The sequence below is a fragment of the Nannobrachium achirus genome, assembly GCF_963921795.1.
Source record: "Nannobrachium achirus genome assembly, chromosome: 2".
Taxonomy (NCBI): Eukaryota; Metazoa; Chordata; class Actinopteri; order Myctophiformes; family Myctophidae; genus Nannobrachium; species Nannobrachium achirus.
In genome coordinates, this window is record NC_137811.1 from 23,323,095 (window position 1) to 23,341,242 (window position 18,148).

Here is an 18,148-nt window from a genome sequence, read left to right on the forward strand (position 1 = left end):
AAAATATATGGGCATAAAGGGGACATGAAGCCAGAGTGTGATGTCAGAGCAGCAAACCCATTCTGTTAAGAGTGGTTCCCCTACATCACAGTGACATCAGAGCATGATGTCAGAGTGATGTCACAGTGACAAGGGAACCAATAGACTGTAAAAATGTGCACTGACTGACTGAAGGAAGGACTGACACAGATGGAGACAAGCTGTGACATTTCTCATGGTATACTGCGACCTTCGGTCGCAACAACTAGAGGTTCTCAAACGTTTTATTTGTAAGGAACCCCCATAAGTCTGTATGTCTGTAATTCTGAGAGTTACAGACCTGCTATATGGTCATTCTCTTTATGTGTTTCTACTAATATCATTGTCCACTCATTTTGTATGTCCGTGGGAAAGCCAGCATGGCGATGGCCCCTGGTTAAAGGAGAGATACACTGATGAGAGATAGAGGGGGAGGGTATTACAGCCTGCTATGCTACGTTCAGTGGATTTGTTCTTTCACTTCACTGTGAAAAAAAAACCGAATCCATCCCAGGCTAGGGTGTTCCAGTTTTAAGGATGGTTGGAGAAACGTGCCTTAATGTTTGTTTTATCATCAATAAGACCTGATATCATGTTGCCTCTACTGATTTAAGAACCATTTTAAAGTGCTTACATGGTGTTGAAAACAGGGAAAAGACACTTCAAACTGACAAGCCAGACTTTTATAGGCAAGCGTCCTCAAAACATGCCAACCATTACCATTACTTTATGAAGGCCTAAAACATTTTCTATGGACAATTAAGGCTCAATAATTATAGTCACTTGCAGAGGGGAGTCATTGGAAGAAGTAGACTCATTAACCCACCTGGGAAGAAGTAACCGTGGTGGGAGAAGACAGGAAAGCAAGCATCTATGCGGCGAGAATGGCGTTCATTCTAGGGTCTGAGCGTTGTGAATAAACACTAAGAAAAGCAAATAGAATAAAATACACGTTAATTACTTTATATATCTATCTCGTTTCGAAAAAATAAATACAGTAAAATGTTTCATCGTCTCTTAACACAAACAGCAGTTTAAATGCGAATTGATCGCACAGAATAAACACTCCCAGTGTGTAATTTATTTGGAGATCCAGAAAGATCAACATCTAAACAAAGCTGTACAGTCATGCCTGTGCTTCTAAATGGCTCGGAGACATGGAGAAGTATAAGACATATCTATCAATAACCTTTAGAATATATCTTCTTAAGTTCTTAATGAACTTATGTGTGATGTAATAATATTAATTTTACTTACATTTACAAGTGTATAAATAGTACTAGTAAACTTTTAGTAAATCTTTGTTCTCAATGACTTGAATTATAGGAGATCTTTTCTATAATAGAATAGAAAGAATGTCAACAAACTGCAGATGTAATGGTGGTCATTTGGTCATTGTGGGAAACCAAAAAACATGTTTTAAATGTAATTCTAGACTTAACATTGTTACTTGAGTTTGTATTTTCTGGTTTCAGTTCATTCAATTAGAGAAAAAAATAAAATAAAAAATAAAATAAAATATATATATATATATGTGTGTGTGTGTGTGTGTGTGTGTGTGTGTGTGTGTGTGTGTGTGTGTGTGTGTGTGTGTGTGTGTGTGTGTGTGTGCGTGTGCCTATACACACACACAAGTACACAAAAGTAGATAAATAATCAGACAACTTGTGTTAATTTGAAGTATTTTATTTTGGAAAAAGAAAAAAACAATCTTCAAAGATTTTGAACAACATTACATCTTTTTTTTCATTCCAGGGAGCGCCCACCAAGTCTTACGTGGCTGCGTTTGCAACTTTAGTGCACACGTCCTCAGCTGCGCGGTGTTTTCTCACCCAAGTTCTCACATATTCTGTGGGATCCCATTCCCTTTGTGGTGGCCCATTTATCTTAATGAACAGCAAGGATGCTACCTGTTCAACCAGTAACCTTGTGCGGGTTGGAATGATAACTAGATTCATGGCACTGAATCCCCTTTCACATTCTGCAGTGCTACATGGAATGACTTTTGTGCAATTTAATAAAGGCCTAAGGCTATCTGGTGTCCTTTTTCCCTTGTTGTCAACAAAGTCCCTGAATGCATCAATAGTACAAAAAGTTGGCAGCTTGAATCTTTTGCAGAGTTCTACTATTTTTACCTCTCCAAATCCATGCTCCATTTCATCTCCTGGTGGCCAGGTGCTACAATCCAGAACTTGGAGTTGTGCAAGCAGTTGAACATACTGTTCTTCAGACTTTTTCTGTGCTACTAATGATCTCTTATGGGATGCAGTGAAAAACATTCGATTAGACAGATTATTGCGAAGACTTCTGAGAAACTGTTGTCGGTTGATGGAGACTACTTTTATGTCTTCCAATTTAACTTTGCGAAATGTTCCTTCTTTTACTGCAGCTTCAGCTTCAAGGACATGTTTCCCCTTTCTTTCTGCCATGAAATCAATTGATCGAAGGCACCTGTGCATATATTTGTCTGCATCAGCTAGTGTCATTGAGCGCAGTTGTAAAGACTCAGACAGATGGCTTAATACAATCAGTGTGTCATACGTCAATGCTAAGTCTAATAAAAACTTATTTGAAGTCAGTTTCTTTAAAAGACCTGCATAGGTTGACCTGTCCAGTGGTGGTCGAGTTACATCTGACATTGCCATTTTGAAGTGAGCACAAAGTGATTCAAAACCATCCCATACTGCAGACACTGTGCGTTTAGAACTCGATACCCAACGTGTGTCTAACACACGGCCTATTTTCCTCACTTCTAATTCCAATTTGGCTGCACACTGTTTCAGTTCTTCTTTGTTTAGGGTTGACCTACTGTACACAGTATACATCTTATCCATAAAACTCTGGAAATGGTTAATAGCAGTGATATCATGAACAGTGTCACCCACAGCAAGTTCCAGACGGTGATTTAAGCAATGCCAAGTCACTATGCTAGGATACATTTCAGACATTCTTGTAGCTATCCCAGCTTTGCGACCTATCATAACACTGGCACCGTCACTTACAAAAGCAACCAAGTGCTTCTTCAAATATGCATCATTAAAGCCGTGTTCAGTGAGGCATTTCAACAGATGTTCCATGATTGTGCATGTGGGGAAACATGCACGCCACACGGCGTCCGGTCGCGTCCGGCCCCGAAAGCGCTACTGCCCATACCATGATCACTCATCGTCAAGCCCTGACCTGGAACCCAGAAAGAGGGGTGGGTGGAACCAGAAGATGGGAGCGTGTCATCTTTTCGACAACCAAACCTAACCCTAACCCTAACCTCCGTGGGGCGAGTAGCGATACCTGCCGACGTTCCGTTGTCGAAATGATGTTCATTCGAAAAAGCGAGATTTCCCCCCAGAAGATGCCAAGACAACTGACTATACCTGGAGAGACCTGGAGAACGTCAGAACAGATCAGGAGGACCGCCATAAATGGCCGATACTCCCCTAGAGGCAATGGGCTTAAGTACATAATTCTCTTGGAACTGTGCAGACATACAAAATGACTGCTTCTTGGATGTCTAACTAGGAGACACCTCAGGGTCCACAATGAGACTGTGTGGAGTGGACACGGCAGACATACAGTAGATCGGGATACTTTTTGGAGGGACTTTGAATTGGGCTTTACGCGTATGTAGCTGCATTACCTACGGTAGCTGCCAACAGCAATTGTTTTCATGATGATATTCTTTTTCTTTCCAGCAGTGAAAAGGTATACGGAATAGTATTTGGAATGACACTATGCAAATGATTCTACTTTACAGGATTTCAAACTGAATTACTGCACTGCAGTGCTCTCAGCTGTCCTTTTATGCAGAATAGAAGCAAGACTGGGGCCCTAACAATGGCTTCCTCTGTTTCATATTAATCTCCTTTACCTTCTGCCGGCCATCTGTGTGTACTGATTATTTATAAAGTAATTGAAGTATTACAGCGTTGGACTACTTTCTGTACACAGCAAATGACCTGTTAAAGAGTTTGGGCTATTTTTTAGAGCATTAACGCCCACTTATTTCACTCACAGTTTACCAGCAGCACAACGAGAAGTAAACTGGATGATATTGAGATAGTTCACTAAGACATGTCCCTGAATTCTCAAAATCGTAAACACACTTGAAGAAAGAGCCGAAAAGACTGTTTCCAAGCTCTTGGTATTCTATCAATATCCTAAAGGGATTATATGGTTGCAGGGACGGGGTGTGTGTGTGCTCATATGCAGGGGCGTCACACCAAATTCTGGGCCCTGGGTACAAGGATTCACTGCGGGCCCCCAATGAATGTTAACTATTGAAAAATAGCAGATATACAAGCTCACATCTGCTATTTTTGAAAAATCGTGAAAATGTGTGCAAGAAACCTATGTCAAGGACCCCCAAGATGATATGTATTTGGCCATGGACCCCGATCTCAAAATATTTAGTTCCAGGGACCCCCAGAAGCAAAATTTGAGTTAGAAATGTTCGCTTAAAAAATACATACAGTATATTCAAAGATTTTCACACATCTACAAGCTCGCAGCGCGACACTCGGTGCCGCGCTGTGAGCTTGTATATCTGCCATTTTTTCAATAGATAAAGTTATTAGGGCCCCTCCACCTTGGGCCCCAGTAACTCAGTCCCACTTTCCTACCCCTTGTGACGCCCCTGCTCATACGCATAGGAAGTCCTCTCAGGGATCACGGGCGCGCTAGCTGTTTATTTGGTCAGCTATGGAATGTGTTTATGACCAGATTGACATATTCCTCAAGACAGATTCTGGTCCCATTTTCTGTCAAAATAACTGTCAGCCATACCCATCTGCTCAGCGGTCTCTGGGCAAAACAAAGTCCCCACAGTGTTAGTCATCTACACCCCCAATGTGGAAAAATCAAATGTGATGAGGGATGGTGTAGAGCCAGTAAACCTTCTATGAGGCAGAACAGACCATAGGGCAGGGGGTATTCGTCTTCCAGGGGCGGGGGTAGGGGGACTGCTTGACGTATGGACGCCTTGGACGGTGTGGTGTAGCCTACACAAAGCTTGATACTAACGGTTGCCGACAGCCCGTGAAAAGTAAATAATATGCACTGATATAAGTGGAGTTTGCTTTCAGGTTACAAGTGGATTCTGTCTTCATTAAATATTGTCTATTTATGAAAAACAACTCTGCCTTTTTTATAGTTAGCAGTTGCACCCATTCTGGTTTTTCAGCCACTCGGCAGTTATCGATAGGATTAATTCTTCAAGTGCAAATTTCACCTATCATTTTATAATGGACTATTTCCTTCTCCGGCAAGTGGGCATGACTTTTGGGCATGACGGATCCGACAATGGAACAAGGGGGGAGCGCTTGTTTTCGGTGGAGATGACGTTATATTATAAACACAATCTGATCTAGCTATAACAACAATCACGACATAGGCTATTTATTATAATCACTAATTCACTATGAAGTGTCTTTATTAATAATTAAAGTAAAAATAGTCAAATAACAAACAAGGACAAATTGTTCTGCCCACAACCTTATCAAACCAAAATGCCTAAACTACTGTAAAAATGTAGGCCTATTATAACTATGATAATGGTTCTTAACTTCTTGTAAGTCCCAATTATTAAGTATAATACTTGACCTTATAAATATAGAATGTTTATGATTATTTCTTGAGTTAGGCCAATATGTTATGAAACATCGCATGTAGGCCTATTATATTACTATACACGAGTGAGCTCTCGGCACCTCCGCGCGGTCCAGGCGAATACAATGGAGTGCTCCCTATACCTCCGGTTCAGCCAATCACAAGCTTCCATTGTCGGATCCGGGATGCAGTTTTGATACACACTAGTCTCAACCCCTGCTACAGATGATGGTCTGGTCCATGGGGTGTACGGCATCACATGGTATTTCTCAAACTTATTTACACACTTTCTATTTAGATTTATGTGTGTCCCCTGAAAAGTAGATCGGTCACGGCTCACACTGCTACTTGTGTAATCTCTCGAGACAGCCTCAGAGTCGCTACAAAGGAAGAGAGACAGGCCGAGTGGGCGTCGCCCTTGCTTTGATGATGTGTGGTTCCCAGATTGCTACTTGTGTGACGTCATTAAACAGAAACACCTCCAGCCATAAATTAGGCCTAATGTAGAACGTCTGCACAACCAGTCAAAGAGGTAGTTCACCCCCAAAACGACTTTTTTTCAGAAGATTACTCACCACACGGAGACTTGAATTCATGGATATTTGTGTTGTTTTTGTTGCATTCCTAAGACAATAATTTGATTATAATAAATGCATGCATTTGTGTCTCCATCCGGAATCAGTGGGGATAAATTATATATTTTTGCCAGACCCAGGGGGTCGGCCTACATAAGGCTTTGTCGGTCTGTCGGTCTGTCGGTCGGTCGGTCGGTCCCTCTTTTCCTCAGTGTCCCTCTTTTCCTCAGTGTGCCTGTGTTTGCCTCTGACTGCTCATCTGCCCCTCCCTTCCCTTGCTCGGCTGATTGCCTTGAGTGCCGTCACCTGTACGGGACCAGCTGAGTTGAGTTGGCTGACGAGCTGCTGAGACTATAAATTCCTGTGTGTTCATGTGTTAGTTCAGTGCTGCAAAACATTTGCCCCACAGCCATACTAGTGAAAACAGCCCATCTACAAGCTCACAAACATTTCCAGCTGCTCAGCCTATAAAATCCTGTGTGTTCATGTGTTAGTTCAGTGCCATACTAGTCAAAACAGCCGATCTACAAGCTCACTACGCTTTGTTGCTGAGACTATAAAATCCTGTGTGTTCATGTGTTAGTTCAGTGCCATACTAGTGAAAACAGCCGATCTACAAGCTCACTACGCTTTGTTGCTGAGACTATAAAATCCTGTGTGTTCATGTGTTAGTTCAGTGCCATACTAGTTTTCATTGCGGGTCTGGCACAACCAGGTGACCTGGTCTAGTTTAAATCCACTAATTCAATTCTCCATGGGGTGAGTAACCGATAGAAAAGAATTTGGGTGAAAGATGGAGTGGAAGATGGATCGTAGTTAAAATCTTCTAAATATTATCTTATTTACACCAACATTGTTGCTTGTAATATAATTTATATTTACAGGTGAAGTATTTATAAAACACATTTCCATTTAGTCCAAGATCCACATAGCCTGCCCTAGACCTTCACAACAACAGTCGACATGCCCTCACACGCTGCCAGTTTGGTGCAGTTCTTATTTTTCCACAAGATTTAAGACCACAAGGGGATTATTGCATCTCATCTGTTTGACATTTGTTTCTATTTTATATGTTTTTAAATTACTCTCTGTTAGAGTAATTTTCGTTATTAGGGGTTCAAGCCCGAAGAGATGAAACCCTATCGTTTTTCCCTGTGAGATGTTAAGTGGTAGAGACGTGACATTTTCACCAGTGAAGCTGTGTTCATTACTTGGGCTGCAAATATGACTCCAATCGGGCACTAACAACAATTAAACGCTATGGCATTCGAACCTATAAAGTCACAAACACTGGATATCATGAGTCCAGATGAATCTATTCCCGTAACAACGGTGGAAAAAGTACTCAAACGTTTTACTTAAGTAAACGTATCAATCCAAAAGTTTTCAAATGTATAAAAATATTTTGAAAATAGCAGATGCAATGCATGAGCTTGTAGATCGCTATTTTCAAATGGCCGAAAGGTAATATAGGGCTGAAGTGGTTTGTTTTGTAATAATAATCAATATACAAAGTAACGAGTAACTAAAGTTCTAAAATAAATGCAGTGCAGTAAAAGTACAGTATTTGGATCCGAGATGTAGTGGAGTAGAAGTGAAAGCATTGGCAATTGGAAACACTCAAGTAAAGTACAAATACTTCAAAATTGTACTTAAGTACAGTACTCAGGTAAATGTACTTAGTTACTTTACACCACTGTCATATAACTCATGCCCATTTGGACCTAGACAGATTTTCCACACATTTTGACATCTACTAACTAGGGTTGCCACCTCAGTACTGTAAAAATCCTGGAAACACAATGCAGAGCCGGCAAACTGAGTAATAGACTTGTACAGCGTTTCAGGTTTTACATAGTACAGAAGTCAGCTTAATAATGAGTCAGGCAGCTTTTTGAATTACCCCCTGGACGACCAAATATGACTACATGCGTGGTAATCATACAAAAGAATATAAACTTTAGCACTGTATAGTCCCAATTTGATGGTGAAATTGTAGCATACCCCTGAGTCCTCGACTGAAAATTATCGGACTCTGGCTGTGACAATACCAGTTAAAATAAAGTGATGTTCAGTTTATGTATAATAACAACTTTAATCAGTCTTGACAAAGTGCATCAAACAAAACTAGTTTCTCAAGAAATAATGTCTTATATCACTGTGCCATACACACACAGCAGGCTAGAAAATAACACTCTTAACATCTCTGCAGTACAATTTGAATAGTGCCAAAACCTGGTTCATCAAGTACACATGGAACTCCACAAAGTTGATCAGCTATAGCAACATGAAGCATAAAGGAAACAATATATAGAATGTACAGTGTAACGTTTAACTGAAACATCATTGGGGCGGCAGTGGATCAGGAGGTAGAGCGACCGCTTAATTGGAATCAAAAGGTTCCCAGTGCAATCATTGGCACCAAGTAGGTCGGGAGTAGCTTATTGTCGGTATCAGCCAGTAACACGTGGGAGTCTGTCCCCGTTACAATGCGCTAGACCCCTGAGGGGGCACAGTGGCGCAGTCTGTAGCGCTGTCGCCTCACAGTCTGGGTTTGATTCCCGCAGGGGACGCTGTGGGCACTTGGGACGTGATCTCTCCTCCGTGTCATCAGTGCCCACACCCTAGGTGGGGTTGGCGAAAGTGCCTTTCTGTGTGGAGTTTACATGTTCTCCCCGTGTCCCCTAGCTTGGACTCCTCATGCATAGAAGGAAGCATAGATAGCATGAGCTCAGTCTGTTGCAGAGGGAGTGTAGCGCCCAGGATTACATTAGACAATTGACACCGGGAGAAAAAACTTTTTTACAAAAATTGTGGGATAAACATTTATTAAAAATAATAATAACTAGCCCTTACCGGTTAGAAGATATGAGCTCCAAAATTATGTGCAGTATGTGGGTTATGGGGTGTGCACTGTGCCCACTATATGAGGGATGGAAAGTCACTTTAACTGGTGCTTGCATGATAATATGAAGGAGCATCAATGTAAGGAATACCCGTTTGGTTTTATTGCTATAGAGATACTGTGTACCGATCTGCATGATTTTTGGACACAATCTGTAGGAGTACTGTGGTGCAAAAATGTGTTTTACTCAACCCCCCCCCCCCCCCCCCCCCCCCCCCCACACACACACACACACACACACACACACACACACACACACACTCACACTCACACTCACAGTCTCACACACACTCACACACACACTCACTCCCAGCAGACACAGCATTCTTGAGTCAACAAAGTAAATCCTAGCAGTTTTCTGACAAAACATATGCTATATACCAGTAGGGTAATGCACTAGACCCCTAGGAGATGGATTGCTACGAGCGCACCTACCATCAGCTCCCAGTACATGGTGTACAACCTTCCGCCCTCAAAACATGCTTCTCACACGTTGAGGTTGTGGTGCCCGGGATCATACCCATTACCAGAGTTCGAGTTATGTGGGAGCCAGTAGGGGCTTAGCTCCCATAGTTAAAGTCTGGGACCCCATAGTCAACAACCCCCTTTGGGGTCTCTTTTTTTCTAAGTGTGTATTTTTTTTTTTTTTTTTTCGTTTTCTTTTTTTTTATGTTCCATTGGAAGAATTTATATTATTTATGTTAACTAGATATACTAAATAAACATGTTAGACAGTAAGACTAAACAATGACATCACACCGTTTAATCCTACTATTAATTTTATTATTATAAATCAGGCGCATTTAATGTGGGGTGTGAGTCTTCCTTTACCGTCCGGGTTATAACACACTCGCTGCAATGGTTCCTACTTCCTACCTTTCCCCTAACCTCGCCTACCAGGCTTTCTTTCCCCATAAGCTAGGAACCACTGCGTCGAGTGTCTGTTCTAGCCACGGCCCGGACGGCAAAGGAAGGCGGACACTCGGACAGCAACAAACAACCAAACAACGCTGTCTTGTGAGCAAGACTGTAGCCTGTGCCCGTGACATTGTTTTTTTTAGTAAATAAATATGAACCCGACCCGCCTTGTTTTGAGAAAGAAAAATACCCATTTTAGCCGACTTTATGCTACCAGAACGGGAACTTTTGGCTGGATGGCTCAGAGCTCAGATCATCAGATGGAGGAATTGGGAACTGGAGGCTGAGCAATAATGGTGAGTTAATATGAACAGAAAAGACTGCCTGGAGTTGTCAACATAGCCAATGTGAAGCCCGAATTAATATTGTGAAAGGAAAAATATGATTTAATATAGGAAATACCCGTTTTAGCCGACTTTATATCCGCGAAATACCCGATTTAATATGATTTAATATAGGAAAGTACCCGTTTTAGGCGACTTTATATCCGCAATTACCCGATTTTTTTTCCCCCAGAGCTATGGGAGCCCCCCCAGAGCTATGGGGAGCTATGGGAGCCCTATTCTGGCGGCGCCGACTCACTGCTTTCACTGAATAGGCCCACTCACTGCTTTCACTGAATAGGGCTCCCCCACACACTGCTTTCAGGTTCGACACATGACATAACCAATAAACGTGTTCTTCATATAACATATGCGTTTGGGTCAAATCACATTACTGTAGGAACGAACACTGGAAGCTGTCTAAATTTGATTAAGCAATACTACAATTATGAAACATTGAACATAGATTCCTGGATAATTATTCCTGGACAGATAACAACATTCCTAGACTGTCCGCAGGCGAATCCTGGATTGGTTTCCAACCCTGCTACTAAACCATAGCTGTGATCGTCATATTTTCTGTGGATCATTATTACTGGACCAAGTTGTTCAACACAGACACAGACACATACATATTGATCATGGACAATATAGACTTTGGCCAGACTTTGGCTAATTTAGATTTTGGACTTATGTGAACTACGTGTGTCAAATAATTTTTAAATCGCTCCACAGACTTTGGTGTCTGTGTGCCTGACACAAAGGCTTCGTGTTGAGCAGCCACAGGCGAAAACATAAATCTGCACTCTTCACGCATGACAATACTGTGTCGCTGCGAGTTGGCCTGAAGTGAACAGGCCCTCAGTGGCTTGAATTCCAAACTCAATATTGAATCTACAAACAAAGCCACAATATAAATCCTTGCTGTCGGGCAGAAACCTCTTATCTCCATAGTCTAACCTTTTGTTAGACTTGTTTTTTCATAAACTAATATCCTACTTGATCATCTACTATTACATTTTTCTTAGAGCCGCATCCCACTTCCAAGGCCATACACGCCCCTTTACATCCACTTCAACTCATAGCTAGCTCCGATGTCGGTAGAAGGCCATACACGCCCCCTTTACATCCACTTCAACTCATAGCTAGCTCCGCTGTCGGTAGAATGCACGGCACAGCCGTCCGCTGATTCGCTAGAGAGCAAGAGAGAGAGAGAGAGAGAGAGAGACAGTCTCAGGTTACAAGAGGGAAGGGGGGGGCCGCTGCACAGGGGGAGAGAGAGAGAGAGAGAGAGAGAGAGAGAGAGAGAGAGAGAGAGAGAGAGAGAGACTCAATCGCTAGCCGAGAGCCTGTATCTTACAAGAAGTTCGCGGCCCTTCGGGCCACTCACATCTAGAGTTCACAGCAAGATACTGTCTGTCTGTCTGTCTGTCTGTCTGTCTGTCTGTCTGTCTGTCTGTGTGTGTGTGTGTGTGTGTGTGTGTGTGTGTGTGTGTGTGTGTGTGTGTGTGTGTGTGTGTGTGTGTGTGTGTGTGTGTGTGTGTGTGCGTGCGCGTGCGTGCGTGCGTGCGTGCGTGCGTGCGTGCGTGCGTGCGTGCGTGTGTGTGTGTGTTGCTAAAATGAAAACATTGAAATAATGAAAATAAAACATTGGCAGGCCTATTACAGTAACAATAATAACACAATTAGGCCAAAACTTGTTTTTTTTCAACAAACTTTTTTTTTTTCAAAAGAAAAAAAATGTTTTCAATTTTTTTTTTTTACTTTTTTTTTTTATTAAAAAAACAAAAAAAAAAACAGGCGTGGACTCTAGATGTGAGCGTCCCGAAGGGCCGCGAACCTCTAGTATACTACAACATCAGACAAAAGCACCAAAAGTAGCAGACCTATAAACTCGAAACGCGGTGCAAAGTGACACGCTTTGAGCTCGTCAATGTGCTACTTTAGATTTTTTTTTTTTTTATCCTGAATGGTAACAGTTTTGGACATATGAGGTTTCCACCCCACAGGGACGAAATGTATGTAGCAATCTATAAGCTTTGCTTATCCTTTTGCTGGTTCCCCACATTCCCAATACAATTCTTTCACAACGCGAAAGCAGATCTCCCAGCATGTGTTCTCTGCAACCCAGTACATGTACAGTATATACTACTATACCAACAATGTCTTTGAAATTGAAAGAGAACATTGAGCTGCAGGGAAACCGACACATGCTTTGACTTTATAAGTATGCGTTTAAAAGTGTGGTTATGGGATACGAAAGGGTTATCGGGTTACATAATCTTTGGGTTGTCCGTATTTCCATAATGTGACAACATATTGACAACTTCTTAACATCATGCCAGTGGATTCATGTGCAGGGAAATGTTATCTACACTCCACATCAGGAGCTTACAGCCTTTTCTTTTCTTTTCTCTCCCCTTCCTCTTCTGTTGTCTGAGCTCAGGTATACTCCGACTCTCCGAGTCCTGTCATCTCGTCGTCCCTCTCCTCACCCTTCCGCATTCATTGTCCTCTTTCTGTTTTCTGTCTCACACATTTCGTCGACATCCCTGCCCTCATCTCCTCCCGGTTCCTTTTCTCCTCAGGACTACACGGGACCACAATGGAAACGAGCCCTCAGGGTTTCTATTTTTATTTTATCCTTTTAGCACCATTTGTATAATCGTACCACTGTACTTCCCACGACTTTTTCCGGCCAATAGGGACGAGCTGTAATTGTTGAAGCCCCCCCCCCCCCCCCCCTCTCTTCCTATTGGCTGGGCTTTAAACAACTCCAGTTCGCAGCATGGTATCGTCTCGAAACTTGGTGTCTGGACTTAGATGGCCATAGGGATGAGCTGCAATTGTTGAAGCCCCGCCCCCTCTTTCCTCCTATTGGCTGGGATTTAAACAGCCATAACTCCAGTTTGCAGCATGGTACCTTCTCGAAACTTGGTGTCTGGACTGGTGCCAATATGGACGAGCCCCATGAATTGTTGAAGCCCCGCCCCCTCTTACAAGTCTGTTGTTTCCGCCCGCCCTGACGGTCGCTTCTTTCCCTTAGGGCGTCTTACTGGTGCAGACTGTTAATAAAGTAGTCAATCAATCAATCAATTAATCAATCAATCAATCAAAATAAAAACTCCCTTACAACTCTTTATTCCTGTTCCCCTCATCTCTGCTCTGTCTCCTACACCCTTCTGTCCTTCTCTCCTTCCCACTGTCCTTCTCTGCTCTATGGTTTCCTCTCCCACCAGTATGTAAGTGCTCCTGGGGGTCTTGAAGAAAGCCCTATACCCCCCGCATTGACATCTGTTGCCTGCTACCACTGAGTCACAGACACACGCACGCACGCACGCGCGCACGCGCGCACGCACGCACGCACGCACACACTTCCTTTCCTGAATCATCACCCCCCCCCCCCACCACCACTGCTGGTTCTCTCCATAGAGTTATATTAGATAACTCCACTCCATGGTTCCCTCCTGTTGTTTTACACCTCTATATATCTTTCTTGTTCTTTCCTTCTTTCTTGTTTTCATCCGTCCGTCGGGTCTATTAGGGGAGAAGGGAACCCTGAGAGAGACGAACGTTCAAGCAGATATTTCACAACAGTCTTTCACTTTTTGCCCACAGTCGCTGCTAATTCTGTTTAGCTCCGCTTTTATACAAACACATGTGCGGTGGGGGTCTAGCTCACATGGGGGTATTGGCAGCCTAGTCTGTGCAAGCTGTGTTAATACAATACGTGTGTGTGTGTGTGTGTGTGTGTGTGTGTGTGTGTGTGTGTGTGTGTGTGTGTGTGTGTGTGTGTGTGTGTGTGTGTGTGTGTGTGCGTGCGTGCGTGCGTGTGTGCGTGCGTGCGAGCGTGCGTGCGTACGTACGTGAGAGAGTGTGGGGGGGGACTACCCCCTATGATAACACATTTTCAGGAAGAATTGCTCATGAAAAGATGTGCTTATTATGTGTTCCATTGTGTTGCCCTTTCAAACCCCTTTGGTCTTCAATGTGTAAACCGCTGTGAGCTAGCCAATAAAGCTGCTTGCCAACCATTTACTAGAAGGAAAAAATATATATTTAATGTATTCATTTAATAATTATATTAACATAAACCTAACAAGAGAGGGGTTTTCCTCGAATTGGCAATCCAAAAATTCACCTATATTATCTTTGAGGAATATTAGGATCTTTGTTCTTTTTTTTGTTGGATACTTGCCCACTAAGCACGCCGTCTAAAAGTGGTCTAATAGTGGTATAGATTTGAATGTCTTTTTGTCGTCTAAACTTAGACTAGACGACTAATAGACGTCTAATAGTCGTCTAAATATAGACGGTCTGCATTTAGACGACTATTAGACGTCTAGTCGTCTAGTTTAAGTTTAGACAACAAAAAAACGTTCAAATCTATACCACTATTAGACCACTTTTAGACGGCGTGCTTAGTGGGTGGTAATACATCTAAAGTTAACTTTAGATGTATTACAGTTTTTGTGTCCGTGAACTGCTTTGGTTCAATTGACATTATAAAACATTGAGCGCCACCAGCCACACTTACTAATCGGATAGAATAATAGAAGAATCACTGTCTTCATGTTGTGATCTATAGATCGCCTATTTTTGGCCAGGAGGTTTGGTGGTCCATCTTACGAAATATAGAGGGTTTAGGTGGTTAAACTGCAGTGTAATTGATGAATTCCAAACATTATCAAAGTACTTGCGTCATGGCACCCTAGTTCTAGGTAGCCTGACTGCAAGCGTCAGACTCTATCACACACTTCGTTTTGGGAAGAGAGTCTGAGATTTCGGGCAGACATTCCACTTCTGGGGGGGCGGGCAGGGGGTGGTTTAAAAAAATGTTAAGTTGACTTGCTCTTAATTGCTCCCTCTGAACTTCAAAGGGCTTGTGAGCTGCTGTAATTGATTGAGCCATACAAGTGTCAATAGCTCGTTAGTCACTGAAAGCATCAAAGACTACAATCTGTTTGATGTCTGTAATAAGAGTGGAGGGGGGAATGTGTTTGAATACACACAGACTCGCCTGATTGGCTGAATGGTTTTGAACCAGGCCACCACCCACCCCAAGCCTACAGCCCTGATTGGCTCGCCCTCTCTGAGGGCTGGTGGAAAAAGCTTATTCAATGTGAAGGGCCAGAATACACAACACCACCACTACCAACAGGGGGTGGTGTTGTGCAGTCTGGTTTATTAACCAGGCTAAGTTCTAGGGGCTATAGGCACTGACTAGCAGGGACGTGCTGGCCATTGGGAAAAGCGGGACAACTCCTGAACGGCCGGTTCATTCCCGGCCGGTCCAGGCCGGCCATTAGGAAAAAATTAAAAATAAAATGTCGGCCTTTGTTCCATTTTGGGGGCTGGGCGGCCAACAAAGTAAATCGTCACTGTTGGGCAGAAACCTTGTATCTCCAAGTTTCAAATTTATACATTTTTTCGCAAAGCAAAGCACTGCTTCATCATATAAGGCCGTTGCACAAAAGTAGTGAAAACAGCCGATCTACAAGCTCAAAACGCCTCGCACCGCGAGGCATTGTGTGCTTGTAGATCGGCTGTTTTCACTAGTTTAACCCTTAAGTTCTGTTCAGATTCACTACACCTTCGTTCTGTTCGGGTCATTTTGACCCGGTGGATATTTGGTTTAAAAAAAACAACACTAATATAAATTTTAACTTAACAAATCATCATGATACATTGACTTTGACTCAATACCAAACAATTCATATGATATATTTGGTAAATGTTTGCATTTCTGCTTTGCTATATCACATTAAACACTGAAAGAGCTAGGCGTTTTTACTGATTTAGCTGAAATCCATGTAAAAAAAACTACTTCATTTAATACTGGGCAATATTGCTCATGCTTATAGGAAGGGGGGGAGGGTTCGGAATGGGGCTTCGGAAGGGGGGTGTTAGAAGTGGGGGTGACTGTGTGTCTGTGTTTTGGCATAATACTGTGTATTTCTGTGCTTCCGGGTCAAAATGACCCGAACAGCACTTAAGGTTCAAAAAATATGAGGGGGGTGTAGCATGGGTGTAGTGCAAAAATATTTTTTTTACATGTTCATCTCAGAAGAATCTTTAAGGCCAGTGAGTTTCAGGTGGAAACATTTTTAACTTCTACCTTTTTTTTCCAAATGAAAATGTAAAACGGGTCAAAATGACCCGAACAGCACTTAAGGGTTAAATCATTTTTAAAATGATAAATACAAAACAAACGGTTTTGGACATACAAGGTTTCCACCCGACAACGACGAAATATAACACATGTACAGTAATTGGCCCACTGGCTTGTCACTTTTCAAGATCTGAAATGGCAAATATTTGAGTAGTAGCAGCGGTATAGAGAGAGATCTCTCTCTATAGCGCGCAATGAGGGCCTGTACAACTCTTTTTCCCGGGCTGAATCAGGGAACCAGCACGTCCCTGCTGACTAGTAGCAACAACAACATCAAGATTGGTAAGAGGCAACAACGAGTGCGACAAGACACAAGCCCTACCCACAGAGTAGCCTAAACAGGTTAAGGACTGAAAAAGTCTTAAATTGAACGCAAGACTAGACAGTCTCTTTAAGGAAGACTTAAAACTTTTTGGAGTCACTTCAATTTTTTTCCTTCCGATTTGGAAGTCATTGGACAATTCCCCCATGCGTACGGCCTGCGGTCCCTGTCACAGCTGCCAACCTCCGCCGCTGGTCAGAGGGTGTAGACGACCGCAACATGCCTCCTTCCATCCGTGCAACACAGAGTCACCATCCATCCGCTGCGGTGACAGTAGAGGAGTACAGTATCTGCCGAGCAGAGTGCAACACGTGCAGAGGTTTCACCCATGTCTTCTTCTTCTTCTTCTTCTTCTTCTTCTTCTTCTTCTTCTTCTTCTTCCAGGAATCCTCTGTTGCAGTGACAGGGACACAATCCCCTGCCGGCTTCCAAACTGTGAACAACTGCCAACTGTGTTTGTTGGAGTGCCGCCAGGCCGGAGGCACGGGTGCCGGGAAGTGAACCCTGTGCAACAAGGATTAAAGCTCTTGTTTGTGTATGTGTGTGCGTGTGCGTGTGTGCGTGCGTGGCTGCGTGCGTGTGTATCTGTCATAAACCTCTACAAGATCACAGACCAAATCCATATCTGAGTTTCGTCCAAAATAAAATCAAGATGAATCTTTTTAATTTATTTTCTCTAAAATGTCACAGATTGAACTGAATATTTGAAGGAGGAATTTGTCATGAATTAATATCCCACTAAATTATATGTTAAATATATGGGTGGTCTTGAACATACAGAACACTGAACTATCCTATTAGTGTTGCAATATTGCCACGTCGTTGACATTCCGTGCCTCGAATCCCACCGCGATCCTCTCCGTGCGGCATCGCGGGTGGTAGAGCCTACAGTTGAATAAATACATTGTGTGAAGTGAGTGAGGTGAAGTTGTCCCGCTGTGATCCCCTCGGGATTTCCTGACTGTGTGGTGAGGGGGTTGGCTGCTAGCATGGCTGGAGCAGCTACAGTGTCCAGAATCACCCACACCATTGTTACTAGCGCCAGCAGAGCGCAAAAGTACTACTTTTGGTGCTGTCTGTTTCGGGCTGACAGTACAAAGGCAGGGCCTTTAGCCAATGAGGGAGCAGCGTTCATGGTGACGTCACCACCAACAAGTGTGACCTGATATAAATAACAAATCGCAAGTTTGGAGTGCCAACTTGCCCTAACCTGATTTCAGACTCAGCTCACGCTTTAGTCTGAAACTGTGCTCCATTCTGAGCGATTTACGGGGGACTTTTTTGCGAGCGTGCACGCGCGTGTCCGCGCGCGAG